This window comes from Humulus lupulus, chromosome 1 (assembly GCF_963169125.1).
Source record: "Humulus lupulus chromosome 1, drHumLupu1.1, whole genome shotgun sequence".
NCBI classification, from domain to species: domain Eukaryota; kingdom Viridiplantae; phylum Streptophyta; class Magnoliopsida; order Rosales; family Cannabaceae; genus Humulus; species Humulus lupulus.
Window position 1 is genome coordinate 140962927 of NC_084793.1, and position 22888 is coordinate 140985814.

The 22888-nt window shown below is 34.1% G+C and overlaps 1 pseudogene; it reads right to left on the minus strand.

The window, feature by feature from the left end:
- Window positions 1–245: 245 nt before the first annotated feature.
- On the minus strand, window positions 246–7922 carry LOC133822780 (plant UBX domain-containing protein 7-like; annotated as a pseudogene).
- Window positions 7923–22888: the final 14966 nt, after the last annotated feature.

A 22888-nucleotide genomic window follows, 5' to 3' on the forward strand; every position in this document is an offset into this window, starting at 1 on the left:
CTCTCAGGATATCTTCTTTCAGTCGAGCTTCCATTCTTTCCACTCTTTCACGACCAATGCCCTGAAAGAAGACATCCTAATTATACTTTCCCCAAAAATGGACAGAGATAGTTAGGGAAGAAGTATCCCCAAAAGCTGCAAGATAAAAGAAATAGTAGTGCTTCAATGAAGTGTTGTTGTAGTGTACATGGTCCTAACAAAAAACAGATCCTATGTAATTTTCCAACTCCATGGTTTCAAATTATATCATTCCTGAACTGATTCCTCAAGTTAATCTTGCCATACCTTTAGTTTTTTGTGGCTGAGCCGAAGAACTTTCTCTGGGTCGTTTGTGTGACAAAGTCACGTGATGATCCTTTGGACCACTATCCATGAACGTCAATAGATCCTAAAGTTGAACGAAATTTTCTCAAGTCAGTAAGGGATTACATCATGTTCTAGGAAATCTTAAAATGTTTTACAATGGAGAATAAATCCAGCGCTTTCAAAAAAATTAATTTTTGAACAACTAAAACAAAAACTCCATTTACCTCCAACAATCGTTCAGGTTGGACCATTCCAACACATGAGCGCATTTTCTACCCAGAGATGGGATCAATAACGAGTACTATAGGAATGGAATCCAGCTTGTAATATGTGCAAACTTTCTGACCTTCAGTTGTATCATCATAAACCTAAGTTCACCGACCGATGTCAAATTGTTGAAATAAAACACATACTATAATTTTTTTTTCTTAGAATCCAAATATATAAAGATCTCTGCCCCAAACTTATATATAAGTATAGCATATTAACTTAAAATTCTAATCAAACAATGACCTTCAGTTGTATAATCATAAACTTAAGTTCACCGACCAATGTCAAATTGTTGAAATAAAACACATACTATAATTTTTTTTTCTTAGAATCCAAATATATAAAGATCCCTGCCCCAAACTTTATATAAGTATATCATATTATCTTAAAATTCTAGTCCAATAATGACCATGTATCTACAGATGTACATACAAGACCTTGAAACAATATGAAAATAGGCATTTGCTACTAGATATAAGGAATCCTTATAGCAGAATAAAAAATGAAAATTACTATTAGAAGGTCATTTTGCAAAGTGACATTAAAAAAATGTTATTTTGCCAAACCGCCTTGAATATTATTATATTTTAGTGTGAAACCCCCCAAAAATGGAATACTTACCTGCCAAAAGACAAAGTTTGTACTGATCGTTTGAGAGACAGCTTCATTAGCCCATGTATCTCGATTAAGCTTCAAAATAGAATAAAAGTAAGAAATGAACACCAAAATCTATGTTAAATGAACACCAATTTCAGTCAATTTAGAAAAGTCCAATGAAACACGCTACCTACCATATGTGAGCTGAACTCCTTAGTAGACTGCAAGTTTACCAAGAGCCATTTGTCCTAAGAAGAGGCAGTTCCCTTTGCCTGCAGTAGCACAAACAAAGTTTTACGTGAAGAAACATAACATAAACACTTGACACTCTTATCCTCAAAAACTAACAACAGCACCATTTCCAGCCGGATTTGAATAATATCGTTTATAAGAAAAAGAAAATTACAGTAAAACTAAAAAAACCATTAAAAATAAATAAATGGATAAAGAGTACTAGGAATTCTCCAAATGCATAAAAGTCCCAGTAACTCGTGGCTGATGAAGGTAATACTGTTAAAACAAATTTCAAGTATAAACCCAAAGAGAAGCCCAAAACTAAACTCTAGCATACAAAACTATTATTAAGAGTCAGACCAGTCTTTAAATATTCTCATATACCTTTCAACCATAGAACCTTAAGAGAAATGCAAAGATCTCACTTCCTCAAAACAACTAGCTTAATTTATGCCTCAATCACTCGTATAAAACACAAGTCTCGTAATAAGATAAGGATTGCAGGTTGAAAGGATAACCCATGATATACTATCTCCATTCAACAAACTGTAACTCAAGTTTAGGACTTCAAAGAAAGCTAAATAATACAATACATACTTTCTTTATTGAAAATATAAGACCTATATTTTCTTCATTTGTTAATAAAACAAGAGGATAATTCATTTGTACAAAAGGTCTCTCCCTTTTATATTTGGATAAAAGATATTTCTAGCATGTATAAAATATCATCATATCAATACAGTATTATTTTCAACTAAACACTTGTTTGAGATGGAATTAAAAAGGACAAGGACTGGGATACAAATGAAGTTGAGTCTCCACTTTCTTTTAAATACCAAAAATTTCAAAAGGCAAAAAAGCTAATTGCAGGCACTAGTGAAAGGCACAAAAATCCTACCTACTCACTGACTAATACACACCATCATGCAAAGCCCTATTAATATTTTTGTATTGACCCTTCTTCATTTTATATATCTTTATGTAATATGCTGCAACCGTTAAAGATTGCAGAGAACAACACTATCGTAACAGATTTAAAGGCTCAGGCACCCAAATAAATTCACATTATGATGAGGACCAACAACAGTTTTCCAATGATAGTAAAAAAGGCAATCATCAAAATCATCTGTCAAAAAACAGTCAAAGTACCACAACTTTTCTGCAAATTAAGGTTAGTAAGAGTACTGAGACTATTCCAGTACAACTTACTGTATCCTTAGTGTCATTCAACTAGTCAACTGTCAAAAACATTTGAATCCAACTATCCAATTTCTACACATTGCACACTATGAAGCAATAAAACCAACAAAAATAACCAATTACCTTTTCAAATGATCCCTAAAACATTATATGAAAGGGAGGTCGATATAAGGAAGCCAGATTATCCCCAGCATTATCTGCTGTTGATGCAACACCTTGCTCTGATTCCCAAACCCCAGGGCGTTTCATTTCTTCATCAAAATTACGGAAAGCAATTAATGAGTTTGATTCAGAGGATGGATTTCTCATTCTTGATGCCCTAAATCAAAAGGACATATTCCATAAGTAAAAGTGATTTGCAATTAGAAATTGAAGTTGTGCATAAAATGAGCATTGCCGATAACTAGGCACATCTACAAGTGGTTGAGGTTACTGAAGGCACCAGACAAAGGTACAGAAATAACTAATGTACAATGCATATCCAATTAAAAGACTCGCCAAACTCTAAAAATTAGCAGATATAATTTGACATGAAACACTAGTCCAAGTCATTTACAAAAGCTTATGTGCAGTATCTCAGTTATGAAACAAAAAATCAAAATAAAAAAACAAATCTCTACTAAAACATGAGATAACATAGAAGGCAGTAAACGAACAAAGGTTAAAGTATATATCTAAACACCACAAATTAGTGACTGAACTAATTTCCATCCGCCCGAGATAAGTAAAAGTGCTACGGTGTTCAGTTAATGGATAAAAAGAAAAAGAATAAAGACACAGTTCCTGCCAACAATAGATTCCTTAAAATTTCAACAATGCCTCATGTACAACTAAAATTCATATGCAATTGCATCTCTAGTAGATAGCATTTCCTAAAATCCAAAATGCCAATCAAGCAGCTATACAATGGATGACAAATGTAAACAAAATAGTAATAACAATAGACTTAAGCAATTAAACACGCACACACACACACCAAAGAATAAACATAATAAACACTATTTTAGTTCAACTGAAAGAAGAGCTTCTGATATTTTCTATGAAATAATAAATCAAAAGGGGAATAGATAAAAATTATACCCGTACATCAAGGCATCATCATAAAGGGCTTCCCTGATAACAGGTAAAGGAGGGCGTCATCTCCAACAACAGTGCCAAATTCCTTTCGGCTTCACTAAGTCGAATCATTCTAAACCAGCATAAACAATAATGCAGAACAAGACACATAAAACAAAGAAAAATAAATACATAAAGAAATCAATGCATCTAACATACCGAGCAGTCTGTTCGACCAAAGCTTCAATATTTTTTGTAGGTGGAAATTGAGAAGACGATCCTCCCACTACAGTGTCGCCTTCACTGCCTATATAAAAAAGCTGAATAGCCTCCTCAAGCTTCCAACTTGTGGCCTGTTCTCCCAACAAAATTCCATAGACAACAGAACACAACAATCAAAACATAAATATCCAAAAAAAAAAATCAAACCTCAAGGGAAGATCTAACCTTTGTTAGGTTCTGAAATGAAAATTGAAATGGAGATGAAAATGATGAGGAGGAGGCATATATCTTGAGATTTACTTTGGCTCCATTTTTTTTTCTTCGTCAAGGCTCCAGTAGGAGGCTCGGTCCGAGAGAGGCAGTGGTTCGGTCCGAGAAAGGAGGAGGAGGAGGTGATGGGTATAGCAAGAAGATAAAGGAGAGAAGGAAAATATGGTGGAAAATGAGACAGAGAGAGAAAGAGATGAAGATTGGTTCGGTCCGAGCTAGAAAGAGATGGTTCGGTCCGAGCTAGGGAAAATGAGACAGAGAGAAAGAGAAGGTTCGGTCCGAGCTAGGGAAAATGAGACAGAGAGAAAGAGATGGTTGACAGAGAGAAAGAGATGAAGACTTTGGTCCGAGATAGGGAAAATGAGAAAGAGATGAAGACTGAGACAGAGAGAGAAAGAGATGAAGACTTCGGTCCGAGATAGGGAAAATGAGAAGGAAAATTTGCCTTTTTTTTTTCACTTGCTGCTTTTTTTTTAACTTGCCGCGTGTAACTTTACTCATTAACTTTATATATACAATAACTCTTTTTAAATCGTATTATAATGATGTGTTATGGTAATGGGTGTTTGGTGTAGTGCACCAAAGAGTTTATGGACGTCCAACCAGGTAATACTGATGATGGGAAGCTACCAACAATTGAGGTTTCCTCTGGGCCAGTAGAGTCTAAAAGTTCAAGCCTTGTAGATGCAGTACTTTGTTATGTTGTAAATTCTGACAGTCATATCAATAAGAATATTTTGTGTTGAAAGTAGTAACTTTTAACTATGTTGAATATTTAAGACTCCTTGAATACTTAAAGAACATTTTCTTGTTAATGAGAGTGTTGAATGTTTTAAACTAATTTGTGGATTGTTAATACAATGTTGAATGTTCTTTTTGTTATTTGAAAATCAAGTTCATTTGATGATACTAGTATATATTAGAAAGCTAATTTTAATTATATAAAAAAAATTAAAATATAATAGAATAAATTAGTGTTATATAAATAAAATATATAATGAGAATTTAAACATATCTAAATATAACAATAATTTGAGGGTTCAAATGGACTTCAAACATGGTTGCTTTGGACCTTCTAGGGACCTTAGGCATGACATGTGGGTTCTTTATCGGTGTTGAATTTTGAGCATCCACATTATGAAATAATAAAATTTGGGAAAGAAAAATATGTATTAAAAGAATTAATTTTGTTGAAAAGTAATTGTACCAATAATTTAGTGTATAAATGAAAAGGACAAGTTGTAATTTGTTAAAACATCACAAGGTGGTAGGGCTTATGATAAGCGCATACCACAATCCATTTTAGACTATGATGGCTACTCACAAAAAAGATTATAGAGTTAGCTCCTCTTTCTTTGACCTATGTTATATAAACATATATCTGCTCAAGTCATTTCCTTGAAACCATAAGGGGTCGTTTGGTATGCAGGAATCTTGACACGGGAATGAGAAACTAAACCCCTTCCCATGTTTGGTACTGGGTTTGAGTTTTTCTAACCTGGGCATCTGTACTCCAGGGGTTTTAACTTGTCCTGATTCTAGGTTCAATTGAAACTCATCTGAATAGTGGCTTTCAGATACCCAGGAATGTGAAACACTTCAAAATTATTATTATTATTTAAAAAAAAAATCTTAAACCAATAATTTTTTAGTTAATGACTTATTTTATTTTTGAAGCTTATAATATAAAAACAAATATACATATATCAAACTATAAAATGATAAAAAATATTTGTTTATTTAAAGAAATTGATTTGTAAAGTCTTTATATCATTACTTTAGTTTAAAATAATAAATGAAATGTTATTAAAAATAAAATAAGGGTATTTTTGTAATTTTAAAAATGATACTTGATTCTAGTATTCAATATATGTATTTTTTTAATTCTGTTAAAAAATATTTCACGAGTAAAATTGTTTATAAATTATTTTGATGAAATATATTATTACATTAATTTTATGAAAATATGAAAACTTAATAGATTCATATGCACAACCAAACAGAAAAAGTGATATTCCCAGGAATCATAGATAAGATTACAGTGCACAACCAAATACAATGATGTAAGTTTCCAGACTATCAGATTACCCTCTTCAACTTTCTCAGTAATATGAAAACTGTGAACTCCTCATACCAAACGGCCCCTAAGTGTTTGTCTTTTCCTAAGCCTCCATGCATAGAAAGCCCAATGAATCTTCGCAAAAATGTTGGTTGAGTTTTAACCAAATTATATACACTTTCATGAGTTGAAATATAAAGTATATATCATAAAATCTTGCGAGTAGAATAGAAATCTTCCTCTCTTGTGAAGACATGGTTAGGAAGGAAAATTATGAGGAAACTCTCTTACGTTTGATGCTTTGGATCTGGTGCTCTATTGTAGTAAAACTCTATTCTGGTCATGATGGCTAGAGTGTGATATTTTTCAAGCAATATAAATGTTTTTTTTTTTGGTAAATCAGATTTGTGTATTGCTAAAACTTCCATTTTACACACTAAACATCGCAACTTTTAAAGGGCCTGCCATGACTCCATTACAATTGCTCAAACCAATCTCTATCTATCAATTGTATCTTGTTAGGCATAATACTTCTAATTCTATGCTTTACATTAAATTGAATTCTTTGTGTAATTATGGTTACTGTATAAACTATTTGACTCCACAGAGCCTCATTTCTGCACCACCAAATCTGGTAAATCAAAGCTGCCAGAGCCACTGTAATCACTTGCTTCCGAAATGGGCTTAGTTGTGCCTTAGCTATCCATCTCAACAATTTGTGTATAGTGTTGGCTGTCGTTTGCCAACCCAACCAGCTCTTGATTTGCCTCAAGCAATTAGAGCTCAAGTAACACTCAAAAAAGACATGTTCTCTAGTTTCTGTTATTCTTCCACACAAAGGATATTGATCATCAGTAGTGATGTTGAATCTGAGCAATCTATCTTTCATTTGTAACATGTCCAAGACCGCAAGCCAAAGAATAAATCTATGCTTCGGGATTGTGGTTCTATTACAAACCTCCCTATGCCATGAAACCTTTTGGTGAGATAAAGAAATAGCTTTGTACCCCTCAGCAATCTTATAAACCCCATTAGAGCAAAGATGAGTCAAATTAATGTCCTTGTACTTCTCCTTTATTTTGACAATCTGTTTCCAATACCAACTGCTGACACTCAAGGCTTTGTAGGTCCACCAATCTTCATCACCAATATACACAGCATGTATCCATCGAACCCATAGAGGGTCTTTTTCCGAAGCCACTGCCCATACATACTTGCCAATAGCTGCTTCATTCCACTCTTTGATCCTTCTGAAGCCCAAACCTCCTTCAGCCTTAGTTTTACATATATCATGCCAAGATACATGCCCTGAATTAATAGACTCAGCCAAACCTTTCCATAAAAAATTCCTACAAATTGAATTAACTTTTTGCAGAACCTTTGTAGGGAGTATCATTATCTGAGCCCAGTAAGTATGAATTGTCAGCAGCACTGAATTCACCAATGTTGCTTTGCCCGCATAAGATAGATTCCTGCTACTCCAAACTTTAATCTTTTGGACCATCTTCTCCATTAGAACTTCACACTCAGTTGCTGAGATTCTCTTTGCACAAATAGGAATCCCTAGATATTGAAATGGTAAATGAGTTCTTATAAAGCCAGAAGAATCAATTAGTCTTTGCACCTCCAAATCATCCATATTACTACAGTACAAAGCTGTCTTTGGTGTGCTTGGTTGCAAACCAGATGTTTGAGAAAAAAATTTCATTCCTTGGAGCATGAAATATATCGATTTAAAGTCCCCATGACAGAAAAGCAAAACATCATTTGCAAAACATAGATGATTTAGCTTGAGAGGTCCACATCTGTCATGAAACTAGAATCCCTCTGTCTTACCAATTTTCATCATAATCCGGGATAAGTATTCCATCCCTAACACAAATAGTAAAGGAGACAGTGGATCCCCCTGCATTAGACCTCTTTTTGCTTCAAAGAAACCATGTAAGGACCCATTGAACATAAGATTAAATCTTGGGGTTCTCACAGATGTCATAACCCACTAAATAAATTCATTAGGAAATTTGAAGGCAGATAGCATTTGCACAATAAAATCCCACTCAATTGTATCATATGCCTTCCTCAAATCCAATTTAATCTTGCATTTCGGTTTGGAGTTCACTACACCAAATACCCTTTTCCATAACACATGAATATAATACTAATGAAAAAGTATTATGCAAAATATTATATATGTGGCAAAGTTAATGAAAAAGGCGGTAAGTTTTTGGGAGCCTGCCACTTATACATTTTTTTAGAATAATTCCTTCCAATTTCAGACTCACCCATTTTCTTCTTCGGCTAAGCACAGTACGTCTCCAAACTCAATCCTGCTTCGGTTTCCTCCATCCCTACTTCAAATCTCAGCTCAAATCTCCTCCATCTCTCAAATCTCAGCTCAAGTCTCCTCCATCCCTCATATCTCCTCTCTCTCTCTCTCTCTCTCGTCTTTCTCTATCTCTTTGTCAATCGGTTTCCAGTCGTTGGGCTTCTTGATTTCATTGCTTCTCTTCAGTCTTGGCAAGCCAGGTAAGTATATTTAGTTTTAGGTGTTATTGGAAGCATTAACCTCAAAAGTTATCAGCATTTTCAAAATTAATTATGGGTTTTGCAGATTGTTGGCAATTTTTCAATCTGAGGCCTCACTCCCTCGACCTCGACTCAGTCGCACCTCCCTTCCTCACTCAGTCTCCGACCAGTTCAAGACATGGGTAACCTCAACTACATTAGCTTTCACCAAGTACGGTTTGGGCATTTGCTGATTTGAAATATTTTCAGACTTTTTATTTGAAGCATTCATTTGATTTTGAGTTTTTCCAACTTTGTGGGTCATTGTTTGAGTGTTGAATTTATTGCTATGAGTGTTGTAGTGTTGTATTGCAATGAATCTGGGCATTGGGTCGATGAACTTGCAGTGTTGTAGTGTTGAATGAGTATTGCAACTGGAAAAAAAAACTCTATTCATATTTGGCCCCTGCTAACTAATAAAGATGACTTGATATTACATAGGCCTCAAACCCCACCTCCTCCCTTCTACCTACCCCAAACGAACACACACACAATTCATTTGAATGAACTTATTCAAGTACATGGAGAAAAGATGGTCAACACCATTCAAATTCAATAGCCTATTCTATTATGATGAGGGCAGTAATAAGCAAAGTAAAATATATATTCACAGTAATAAGCAGAAGCCTAGAAGTCGAACTAAATTGCGGTGTTGAAGTTTAGCAACAAGCTTAACTTCATTTTTAAACTCTTCGTCACCCTGTCCTACAGTCTTGGATACAATCAATTTTGTTATTCAATGGCACACACATGAGACGAGTCTAATATACAAGAAGCCAGAGTATATTCAATATATACTCTGTAATTTCTATTAGAGTATAAATGTCCCCTAGAAAAAAAATTATTGGATAATAACATCTCAATCATTCCCGGAAAGAAAAAATTCAATTATGGAAAAAGTACCATTTAATCCCATATATTCAGAAAATGATCAAAACTTACTGTTGTATTTTGTGAAATAGGTACACTCTCTTATCCATTTTGTCAAAATTTACTAAGTCATACTTAAAATGTCTTTAAAGTAAATGTGTGTATATATTTTATCCCCAAATTTTAAGATCGAATTAGATAAATTTGGATTTCAAAGGCTGTTTTAATATCTATTGACAAATTTTAACTAAGTTGCATATGCAGCAGGTAGTAAAGCAAATATTAATTACCAACAACAACAAAAGATAAATCAAACTTACTTTCAAGATTTTCCCTTGGCTTCCTCGTCAACTTTAAGAAAATGCATACAAGATTTTCCCTCTGCCTCAAGTTAGGGGTCATAAGCCTAGGCTTTTGTTGGGGCTTTTTAAAACAGATCTGTGACTTCATGGTTGCTTTTTGGCAACACCTACTGCTTCTCATTTTTTCACTTGTGAAATCTGAAGAAAAACCAGAGAGAATGAGATTGCATAATTCATAACAAGATAAACGAACCTTGGCGTTTGGAATAACGTTTAGATTTACTGCCACCACTAATATGGCTTTAAGATTTATAGAAACAGGTTGTCTTGTTTGAAACTCCTCAATATAATTTGCTGCATGCTTTTTGTAAACCTACTTCCTATGATGTTTACATTATTTTCCTCTATGATATATGCACAATCTCCTTATGCAAATATGTTAGACTATTATACTTAGTCTTTCTATAGATCTTCCATGATCAAATGCTTATTATGAAAGTTAAACAAGTAAATTTATCGACATTGATGTTTGATATTAGTATGAAATTACTTTTTGGGTCATTTTTTCTCTATGGTGACAGTAACCCATTTGTGTTTATCTTCATGTGAAGAGGACGGATTGTTATTTGCACTTAATGTTTTCATAATGCTCTGTCATGTTTATTGTTTTAAGCAATTATGTATTATTCCCATAAATCCTTCAGTGGTTTGACTGTTTAAATGCCAGAATGCTCAATTTTTTTTTTGTTTTTTTTTCTTCTATTTTTGACTTCACTGGATTGCTCATGTTGCAGGTTTAAACGATTGACTGGTCGAAATGAAGTAGTTGTGTCTGCTCGAGACTATAGGTTTTATTCTCCAAGACATAAATTTAGGCATGTTGCTTCAAGTTCTGTGTCTAACATCCCTGGTTTACCTGTAAGCATTAATAGAATTTGTCACATGATCATAGGAAATTAAAAGCCACTTAATTAGTTTGCATGTGTATATGTATATATATATGTGTATATTTCTTAATCAAATTTGATGGTTCGTTTCATTCATCTGATCTTAAGAAATTACCAACCACTTTGAAGATAAGATACTACCATGTAGAATGGCTTCACACACATCTTTTTGTTCAGCTCTAATGATTTAACCCTGCCAAATAAACTATTTTGACCTTCAACTGATAAGAAGTAATTACATGAATTTTATGGTTCTTTTGTATCATTTAATTTTATTTTTTTATTAATCTTTTAGGTATTGATTATATTCTTTAGGTTATTAATCGAATTGGTAAGGAGCATTGCAAAGTTAATTTGCAAGAGGTACAGAATTATATTCTTTCAACTCTTATTATTAATATCTTAAAAATGTTAGAGGAGTTTGAATATCTTAATTATTCATCCATGGAGAAGTAGGTTCTGAGATTAAAATTGTGTGTTGCGGTGATAACAGAAGGTTGAAAACTTGTGTGTATTAGAGAAGTAGGTTCTGGAAAATTTGTTTGTGTGCTGCGGTGATATAAGGAAGAAAACTTATTGTGTGTTGTTTGAATTTTTTGACTTGGTATTGATAGATGGTTAGGTAAGCTTTTATATGTATAGATTAGATTTTTCATTATATGTATAGATTAGATTTTTCATTTAGTCATATTGTTTTCATTATTTCCATATGTATAGATTAGATTTTTCAGCTATAAATATTGATGAAAAATAACTCAAATAACAATTATATGTATAATCAAAGATAAAAACAAGTTATACTAATATATAACCAGCCAAAATTATTCCTTAGTGCAAAACCAAGTGGGATGCCACCATAAATTTTTAAATTATATTTTAAGAGAATCAAGGCTTAAATGCCACTGTAGACTTAATTGCCACAAATAAATAAGCAATTAATAATATATAAATATATGTTTACCTTGACATATAATTCAAATTTAGCAAGGATGGCTGCAACAGTCATGCCAATGATATAAAACAGAACATCCCACCACACATTCAGAAAAACAGAATATAGACCCAATGAACAACCAAAAGAGATAAAGGGTCTTCTCAGTTCATATTTTTTGTTACAAATGATCAAAAACTAGGTGAAAAACTGAGAAATATAAAAGGACACTATTTAAAAGTAAATAAAATCCACAAAGCTACTTAATGAGTAAGGGAGTTAACACTGAATTGATACATGTATTGTGAACAGTATCCATGTTTAGAAGTTGGAACAGACCTTGTGGTGTTATTCATAGATTTATGTAATCTGTAATAGGAATATTAGAATCAGACCTGTGAGTTTGTGAAACATAAAAATAATAAAAAAAAAAGTGCTAGCATGTGATGTAGTTGTGGTAACTGTGTTTAGAGTTGTGTGACTTAAGACTTGTGTTTCCTAACTAAAATATAAATAGGCTTCATTTTATTACCTTTATCACATCAATTTAAAGTATTCACAAAAGTAAAGGTAATCGAAGAAGACACTACTACAAATATGTTTGTATTTTTGCATTATCCACTAATGACCACCAGAGAATTATGTCCAAAGAGTCTAGGCATAAACAAAACAATTGTGACTGTTTCCTTTACCTAAAACATATTGGTCATGTAATCACCAATAATGTCATTAGATACAGAAGATTTAGGCAATAATAAGTCATTTAAAAGTCCTCCCGAGATGGGAAAGATTGAATATAATATGTTAATAAAGAAGAAAGCTTTACCAATGTCTCCAGTTTGGAAGTTCTGCAACAGCACTCTTCTAGTATTTAATAATCATCCATTTGTCTAACTATTGTTCGAGCTTTAATATAGCGAGTTCCAAATACTTTACTGGAGCATTTTCTATACATGGGATCCTTATTTTTCATCAAAAGACTTCTTTTTTCCATATTAGATGTAATTTTAGTTCAAAGAGCTGATGAAAACACTGCAAACCAAGTCTACATTCACAGTGATACTTCCAACTTCTCACACTCCAAAGCCTTTGAAAGATACCCACTAGCTTTAGCAGTCTGAAAAATGTGATGGCAAATATTTTATGCAATCTGATATGGTCCTTTGATATTATCAGTGTACTGCAAAGCTGTATAAGAACTGATCTCACCTTATATATCTCAGTTTTTTTACGCTACTAACTCATGAATCTACTTGAGCATTCTGGAAATCTTTGTTTTCATGACGCAATAATCATAGACATGTGACTTCCCAATGTAGTAGTTGAAGAGAGTAATTACATATGTATAATATAATGATAAAAATGTTTTCCCCTCAACTTCACAGTTTAGTGGTTACAGTTTAACTAAACCCAACATTTTGATATTTGAGAAAAAAAATCGTTGTTTATTTTTCTTGGATATAATTTCCATAGCATTTTTTTTTGAAGTAATTTGTGATGCTAGATAATAACAATAAAATATTTCTTTGTTTATTTTGTAGATGTGACAAGCGAAATAGAAAAGGATACTTAATTTTGAAGGCTTTGTGTTTGGCAGCTGTAGAATATTTTGTGTTGAAAGTAGTAACTTTTCAATATGTTGATTATTTAAGAGTACATGAATACATAAAAAACATTTTGTTGTTGATGACAGTGTTGAATGTTTTAAACTAATTTGTGGATTGTTAATACAATGTTAAATGTTTTTACTTTTTGTTATTTGAAAATCAAGTTCATTTGATGATGCTAGTATATATTAGAAAGCTAATTTTAATTATATAAAAAAAATTAAAATATAATAGAATAAATTAGTGTTATATAAATGAATATATAATGAGAATTTGAACTTATCTAAATATTAAAATAATACGAAAATTTTGTTATAATATCTATTTCAATAACACTTTTTATGCAAAGAATTTTGTTATGCAAACTTCATTATATAACACAAATAATGTGTTATACTAAAGTGTAGTATAACACAAAAAATGTATTACACTAAAGTGTAGTATAACACAAATTTATAAGTATTGAAATGTGTTATATAATCGACTATAAATAATATAATTAAGCACTTATCTATTTATTAAAATAACACAGAAAGTGTGTTATCGTTGACAGTATAATAACACATCAGTATAACAATGATAAAATGTTATGTAAAGTACCCTGACCTACGATAACATAGTCGGTCTTAACACATCAAAAAGTGTTATGGTATGTTTTGATATTACATTTTTGGTGTTATTAAAAGCATTTTTCTTGTAGTGGTTATTCCTTCCACAATGTCTAATCAAATCCTGACACACCTTTATGTTATATGCAATATACCTCCCTTGAACAAATCCACTTTGATTCTGAGCTATAAGTTCCGGAAGTACCTTTCTCAGTCTAGAACAAACTAACTTAGTTGCAGCTTTGTATATAACATTACAACAAGCTATAGGACGAAAATCCATAACATATTATGGACATTTACCTTTAGGAATCAATGTCAGAGTTGTGGAATTAATCTCTTTGAGCAATTTTCCTGTGTGCAGAAACGACCTCACAGCTTCACAAACTGCATTACCAACCACCTCCTTGTTGTCTTAAAAAAAAGAAACTGCTAAACCCATCTGGTCCCAGGGATTTATTTCCAAGAATCTCAAAAATGGCTATCTTAACCTCTTCACTAGAAAACTCTATTGTTAATAAGCAAGTATGAACTTATGATATTATCGGTCCTTGATTAGTCACCTGAGGAAATACTGATTTCCTCCCTTCCAATTTGCTCCCTAGTAGGCTATAATAAAAGTGCAAAAAAGCTGAAATCACTCTATCTGATTTTTCAACCCAAGCACCATCCATGTCCTTAATTGAGTAAATCCTATTCACAGCCCTTCTAGTCTTAATATTGGTATGGAAGAAAGAGGTATTATCATTTCCATCCTTCAGCCAATGTAATTTCACTTTCTGTTGAAGAAATGGGCGATAATTTATATGTGTTTCATTGTACCTTGTTCTGGCTTCCTTTTCCTTAGTGATTAGGACAGGATTAAGAGGTTGCGGTTGTAATTTAGCTTGACAATCAACTAAAGCTTGATATCTCATAGCATGTGCTACTTGAATATCCCCAATCTCCGCTTTATTAATCTCCCTTAGGAACTTTTGACTCTTTTTAGCTTCTGGACAAGTTGAAACATTGGTGCACCACCATCTTTGACCAGCCAAATCTTTTCCAATATCTTCTGAAAATCTGGAGCTTTTTGCCACATTTTAAAGTACCGAAAAGGTTTCTTCCCTTCCAAAACGGCCGAGTAAACAGATAGAACAAAAGGACAGTGATAAAAAATGCCTTTTGACATGAACAAAACCTCTGCATTCAGAAACTTATCCAACCATTGTTGATTTGCTAATACCCCATCTATTTTCACTACAACAAAAAAAGGTCATTTGCGTCAGTTTCTAACAGCCACAATTGAGTTTTTGCGTCAGTTTTATATGTGACGCAAAATCCCATGACGCAAACCAGGCTGGAATTTGCGTCAGTGGGGCACTGTCGCAAACCTGGCACTTGTGGCAGTTCTCCACTGACACAAATGCAAGGTGTTTGCGTTAGTGAGGCACTGTCACAAATTTGGCATTTGTGGCAGTGTCTCACTGACGCAAACGCCTGGCATTTGCGTCAGTGGAGAGTTGCCACAAATGTCAGGTTTGCGTCAGTTACGCACTGACACAAATGATATATGAAAAAAAATTAAAAACCACCCGCAAACAAGACTATATTAATTTATTTCAAAACCAAACTTATAATATAAAAAAAATACAATATCAAACTCAAAATTGATTGAATACAAAATACAAAAAAAATTTACAAACTCTAATAAAATGACAATTTATACAAAAATAAGATATTCCCATAAATACTACAAGTCTAAATACCTCATCATTTTTACATTTTTTTTTTCAGATATCAAGAGTTTACACAAACAAAAATCAAACAAAACAGAAAATTTTCTCCACTAATTGCCTCCACCGAGCACCCACCACCACCACCCAAATCATGAGTCATAACCATTACCACCACCTGCAATGGAAAAGATATTTAGAAAGTAAAAAAAATGAAAATTAGATAAAGAGAGAAAGAGATCCACGAACCAAAATGCAGAGCCCAACCCAACCCCTGTACGCACCCCGCCTCGCGATCCGAGCCCCCCCCCCCCCCCCTTCGCGCACCCAGCCCGCATGCACCCCAACCCTGCGAACCCCCCCCCCCCCCCTCGCACACCCAACCCCGCACGCACCTAGCCCTGCGACCCAGCCCTTCGACCCCCCCATGCACACTCAACCCCCGCATGCTCTTAGCCCCGCGACCCAAGCCTCACAACCCCAAACCCAGCCTTGTCCCTAGTCGAGCCTCTATCAAAACCCACCATCATCAAAGCTAAAAAATCAAAAAGGAAAGAGTGAGGTGAGATGAGAGAAATAAAAAAAGAGAGTGATCATGGAGAGACCACGAGAGGGAGAGGCTAAGAGAGAGAGAGAGGAAATGGGAGCAACTGGCAGAGAAAGGGAGGGAAAAAGATGTTAGGGTTAAGGTTTTGGGCTGATAGGGTATGGGCCCATATTTAGTTAAACATTAAAAATAAATAAAAAATAGCATTTGTATCAGTTTGTAATTGACGTAAACAAGTTCATTTGTGTCAGTGCAATACTGACACAAATGAACTTGTTTGTGTCAGTTACAAACTGACACAAACGCTATTTTTAACAGCGTCAGTCTTATTAATGACATAAATGCCCTTTTCTTTGTGTCATTTGCCAACTGACACAAATGCTCAAACTGAGTCAACCGCGTCAATCAACGACTTTGACTGACAAAAAAGGGGGATTTTGTAATAGTGTTTAGAGTAGATCCGAGTATCCAAATCTTGTTTGTTGTTCCAAGTGAAAAAAGAGCCTGTAAATTTTACATCTTCAACCTGTCAGTGTTCCACACAATCTTTGAATGCACATGAGCATTTTTGCCTCTTATTTCCACCTATTCTCTCTTCAGCACTAAGTACATCATTAAAGTCCCCTAAAATGAGCCATAGATCAATCACCTTAGCTGCAATTTTTTTTAAAATTAGTCCAAAGAGAAGCTCTGCCATTTTCTTCATTCATTGCATAAACATAAGTAACCAAAAAACTTTCCTTGCCAGCCAATGAGGTAACTTCTAAATGCATTAATTGACTAGTGCATTTCAGAATATTGACCGCAAATATCCCTGGATTTAAACTTACCATAATTCTACCACCTTTGTGCCATGCATTATTTGTTGAGAAACACCAACCCGCAAACATATTTACATATCCAGAACCCAGATTATGAGCCTATATTTTAGTTTCAAGGAGACCAACTAATCCAACCTTCATTGAAAAGATCAAGCACTTGACCTCTTCCTATTTATGGCGATTATTGATCCCCCTGACATTCCAACTTAGGATCTTATCCATTCTCCAAGGGAGGATCTCCCCCTCCCTGCTTAATAACACCTACTTGTCCTGCAATTGAACATGCTCTTGTCTCCCCAAGTAGTTGAAACGTATTTGATATTGTTTTTGCCTTGGCCACCTCTTTTAGCACTATCCCGCCATGTTTAACTGGAAAGAAAACTTCCTATTCTTGTCCTTGTGATTCCTCCAAATGAGCCTTCCTTAAAACTTCTTTCTTAACGACCCATTCCTTTCTAACTTCTTCTTTCTTCTGACAAGTGTCAGTAGGATGTCCCATGCCATGACATTGTCCACATGTGATAGGAAGCCATTCATATTTCACTACTAGATCAATTTCCTGATGAATTTCATTGGTGAACGAAATAACTTCAGGAAATTCTTGATGTAATTTCACTTCCACCAACACCTGAGGGTAAGTTAGTCTCTCTCTATTCTGAGTAATCGAATCTAGCATCAATGGAGACCCCACCTGCCCCCACAATCTTAAACAGAGCTTTCCCCCTAGTACTTTAAGTCTAGTCCATGTATCTGAATCCATGTAGGTACAGAGCTAACATCTTTTTTCTTGAAATCGGTATAGGCATCCCACGGCTTCATTACTATTGGCTCCCTATCAAAGAACATATGACCTCCATTCAAAATAGTATCCCTAATCTTCAGATCCATAAATCAAAGTATAAACACTCCATGGGCCAATACTCCAATTTTGTCTATGTGTTTGTCTCTCCAAACTCTCCTGGAAAATCCATCAAAAACACTTAAAGGTGGATTGGCCCCTAATACATAACAAACCAGAGCAGATTTCTACTATTCGATTTCATCTTCAATATCATCCATGTCTATTTTAACCCCATCGGCTACCTTCGAACCTCCAACCCCAGATTCACCAAATTTATTGCTTAAATTCTGTATCACATTCCCAGAATGAAGAATTGGGGGTTGAACAGAATTACTTGTCTTAATCTTCAATTCGCATCTCTTCGTGGCTTCCAAATAATTGGCAAACTCCTTTCGAATTTCCTGCTCCTGTTGTGTTTTTTGCAGCATCAATCTAGGAGTAAGAAGTTCTGGTTCATCCTCAAGCATGCCATCCTCCTCAATATCCTTCTCCTCATCTGAAAACTCTATCGCTTCCACACCCAGAACCTCAGCCATGGATTTGGTCTTAATCACCTTATCAGATGAAGTCAGACCTTTTTTCCTGGTAACCTTGACCACCGGAGCCTTGATTGTCCCTTGCTTCATCTTCCTCCTCACCATAGCACCAACGAATGCTAAGAGAGAGCACGAAAATCCGTAGCATCAGTCAACTTTGCTAATATAAATGTTATTTTATTTAGTAATATATTTAAAATCCTTTTGTTGCACTTGCACATATTAAGATAATCAAAACAATGAAAGCATTGATTGACGTTACAGTCCCTTTAGAATGTTAGAGGCTTTGACATTGAGCAATAGCTTGACATCTAGCATCTTTTGATGACAAACAATGTTTGTCATTAAACGTCCTTTTTGTAATAGTGAACACTATATTATTAAAAATTCCACAACAATTTCCACAATTGACCAAAGTTAACTTTTGGCTTAATTCTAGTCAAACTTTTTGATAAGAATTTTGTGAAATCCCAACATACCATTTAATTGAATTAAAAAAAATAATAATATGTATGGTTGCTTTTTTGACATTAAATATATATTTATTAAATTTTAAATGATTAAGAAATATAATTTATTATAGGTAATTTAAAATTTTCATTGAATTCTTATCAATAAGTTGACAAGAATAAAGTCAAATGTTATCTCTACCTCATTTTTTTTAATCACAGAATTTGTCGTAGAATTTAAAAAAAATATGGGATTATATATTTATATTTTTTTCAAAACTTTTATGGAATAATTATTGAAATTAAATTAATATTTTTTATTATTATATAGTTACTATTTTAAATTTTAGTGATTCTATTCAAATTTTTCGGCTAAAACATTAAATTTTCATCACACTACAAAAAAAATTGGCTTCTCGGTATATGCATTTTTAGATGCGTGGGACCTTTTCGCGGTTCTAGAAAAGGGTTAGTGGCTATACCGATAACATGTTCTCGCTATAGAGTCAATAAATATCATAGCACGCGACCCCCCCCCCCCCCCCCCCCCCTTATTCTTCCTCTTTCCCTCATTTTTTACAGAGAACGAATGCTCTCTTTCTTCTCCGCCTCTCTCAATCAAAATTGCTCCATTTCCCTCTAAAAATTATCATTTTTAGGTCCAAAAATCTCCCAAGTTAAGGGGTTTCTCTCTATTTCTTAAGGTAAGATTAATTTCTTCATTTATATATATATATATTTATAATATGGTATTCTATCTTTGTATTTTTTGTTTGAAGGTGTTGGTGCGATTTTTCTTGAGCTACAACGAAGGATTTGAAGTTGCACTACAACAAAAAAGGTCATTTGCGTCAGTTTCTAACTGCCACAATTGAGTTTTTGCGTCATTTTTATATGTGATGCGGAATCCCATGACGCAAACCAGGCTGGCGCTTGCATCAGTGGGGCACTACCACAAATGCAAAATTTGTGACAATACCCCACTGACGCAAACGCCAGCCTGCTTTGCGTCAGTGGGGCACTACCCCAAATGTTAAAATTGAGTATTTTTTGCGTCAGTTGGGAACTGTCACATAAAGTATTAACCAGGGAAATTGCAAATTTTTATGCCAATTTCCCTAGCCTATTTTGATAAAAAAATAAACAGCAGCATAAACAGAAAAACAACAGTATAATTTTTTTAAGCATTTATCTAAAGTTAACATTTATGATCAAATCTAAAAAAGTAATTCAGATTTCAAAGTTAATCTATGTATATAGGTACTCTTGTGTTCTAAATTTCTAAGTATTAAACCTAGTTAAACTAAAATTTCCTCACCAACTTCCTCATTTGCTAACTCAGATACGCCATAATTGATTCAATCCACTCATCCCATATCTCGTTGATTTCATGAGCCGAATATGGTGTCGTATTCGTATTCTAATTAGAAAATATTTAAAATAATAAGTTAGAAATCATCCAAATAAAATCATGGACGATAGTTTAAATTAAAATTAAAAGGTAAAACAATACCTCATTTTTCAAATAGGTCTTTGTTCTAGGCTATGAAATCAACTCTCTAGCAAAATTCATAATGTAAAAGCCATACTCGGTTGGCCCAGTTTGGTTTCGACACTATTACAACATAGTTATCCAAATTTAAGTATTATATTTAGCAAGTTTTTATAATAAAAATATGTCAAAAACTTTAATACGATAAGTAATATAATTTACTGACCTTAGGAACACAAACTTTTAGATTGATTGACTCTTTTTGTCTTCGGTGTGTATCACATTGATCCAATGGCCTACACAAAATATTAATATTTACCCAATTATAAGTTTGAAATGAAATCATAAATTAATTAATTAATATGTATAACTTACATGATAATTATCTCATTGATTTCCGGACAAAAATGTGAGTTTACAGGATCCAAAAAAGCTACCGAATGATTGTGTAGCTGAATTAATACTAACATCCAATGATAGCTACAATAAAAAAACTTGTGTAAGATATTTATCAATAAACAAAATATATGAATATAAAATTAAATTGACTTATTTGTTGTTCCAAGGAAAATTAGAAACTATGTCTCCAACTCCATCTGTAGAAACCGATCGAAGAGATTTTTAGCACATATTTCAATGGTTCCTGCATTAGTGGACACTAAAGCAAGATGCATGAAAGTGTACATGTGATTCAACCCCTTCGTTTGCACTAAATCATCGAGGAAGCTACATATAATTAAAAAAGTCAATAAACTATTAAATTTCAAGTTACACTAAATAAACTAAAAGTTTATAAACACCATTGTACCTCATATATAATGCTAGTCCAATCTGTCCGGTCATCTCATAGTTGCAAAAGTGGAGGATATCATCTTTCCTTAACAGAGCAATAGTTTGGAATCCAAATACCCTTTCTACAATTGGAATTTCTACAACGTGGTCAGCTTTCCATTTATAAATAAACTTTACCAAACACTTCAACATTCTTGTCATAGGCACTTCTGTAGGCTCCTGTGTCAATGCCTCTATTCTTTTCTTCGATTGTCTTGGCTGTTGAGTAGAGGGCGCAAGTGGCTCTTTCGTTTGTTGATTAGTAAGGACCCAATGTTGTGGCCATCCAACATCGTACCTGACTGCTTGTCCAACCAATGTATAACCTTCCATTATAAGCGGATATGGTAAACTAGCATTCTCTTGAATGGCTACCTCAACTCTCACACGATCATTTCCAGGAGGTAGTTGAACGCTATGTATTTCTGTGCAATAGGTACTTAAAAGTTTCCCCTCTGCAACTATATTTTGTATCAAACCAACACACAACTTACAATTAATCTGTTACATTAAAATTAATCTGTTAGATTTTTCGATAAACTAGTTTATTTTTACTTTATCAAATATATGCAATAATGAATTAATAAGAAATTATTACCTCATCAGGAAAATTTGACTGTGATGGTGGGGGAGCACATGGTGCCTGTGTCGGTGGTGGAGGAGCATATGGTACCTGTGAGGGTAGTCGGTGAGCATATAATGCCCATGTCGATGGTGGAGGAGCATATGGTGCATGTGTCGATGGTGGAGGGGCATATGGTGTGTGTGGTGTGTTTGAGGCTCCTCCTACACTCGAACCATAAGCGCGCCATCAACTGGTTTAACTTTTCCTCCTGTTGACATGTCCTTTCTTTAGATTGATGTCATTTCTCTTCAAGGTCTTTATAACGAGCATCTTCCACACCTTTTTGTTTGTGATTAAATCTTCTTGGCGGTGGGACATGAAAAAATTGACGGGGAGCGACATGTGCACCGATCCCCCTTACACGTCCCCCATGCTCTGGAGTGCCTAATACCATTGTTAGTATATCGTTTGAACCTTCCTCCACCAACTTGCCTTCTGCTACTTTTCGCCTGTATTCTGCCTATATACATAGTTAGTAAATCAATTAGAATTTAACACACACATTAAACATTAAAATTATTTTAAAAAATCAAAGAATACTTACAATCTTCTTCACCACCTCTATCAATAACTTCTCCTTTCTTGTTCATCCGTGACCGTGTCCACATCTCAGCTCTGTCATATTCGGTCAACTCATGACCTAATTGCTGTTCCATTTGTTGCTCTACCAGTGCATAACCACCACACCTTGAGTGATGTGGATACTTTTTTTGAGCACTAGCATCTTGTTTTTTTTCCTCATCTCTTCCCAATCTAGGGTTAGTCTTTTCGCAACAAAATTTTTCCAATCTACTGGATCGTAATACTCGACGTAGTCTGATGGCGGCTTGGCATGAAGCTCGGGAGCTACATTCTTATATACATAAATAAGATCTTTTGTTAGTCTTGTTTTCCAGTTTCTCCATGTTTTTCCTGCTTCTTTGAGGACGTCTGTTTTAGAAGAATTTTGAAGTTTGAACGTAGTCTGCACAAACGAACCCAAAAATA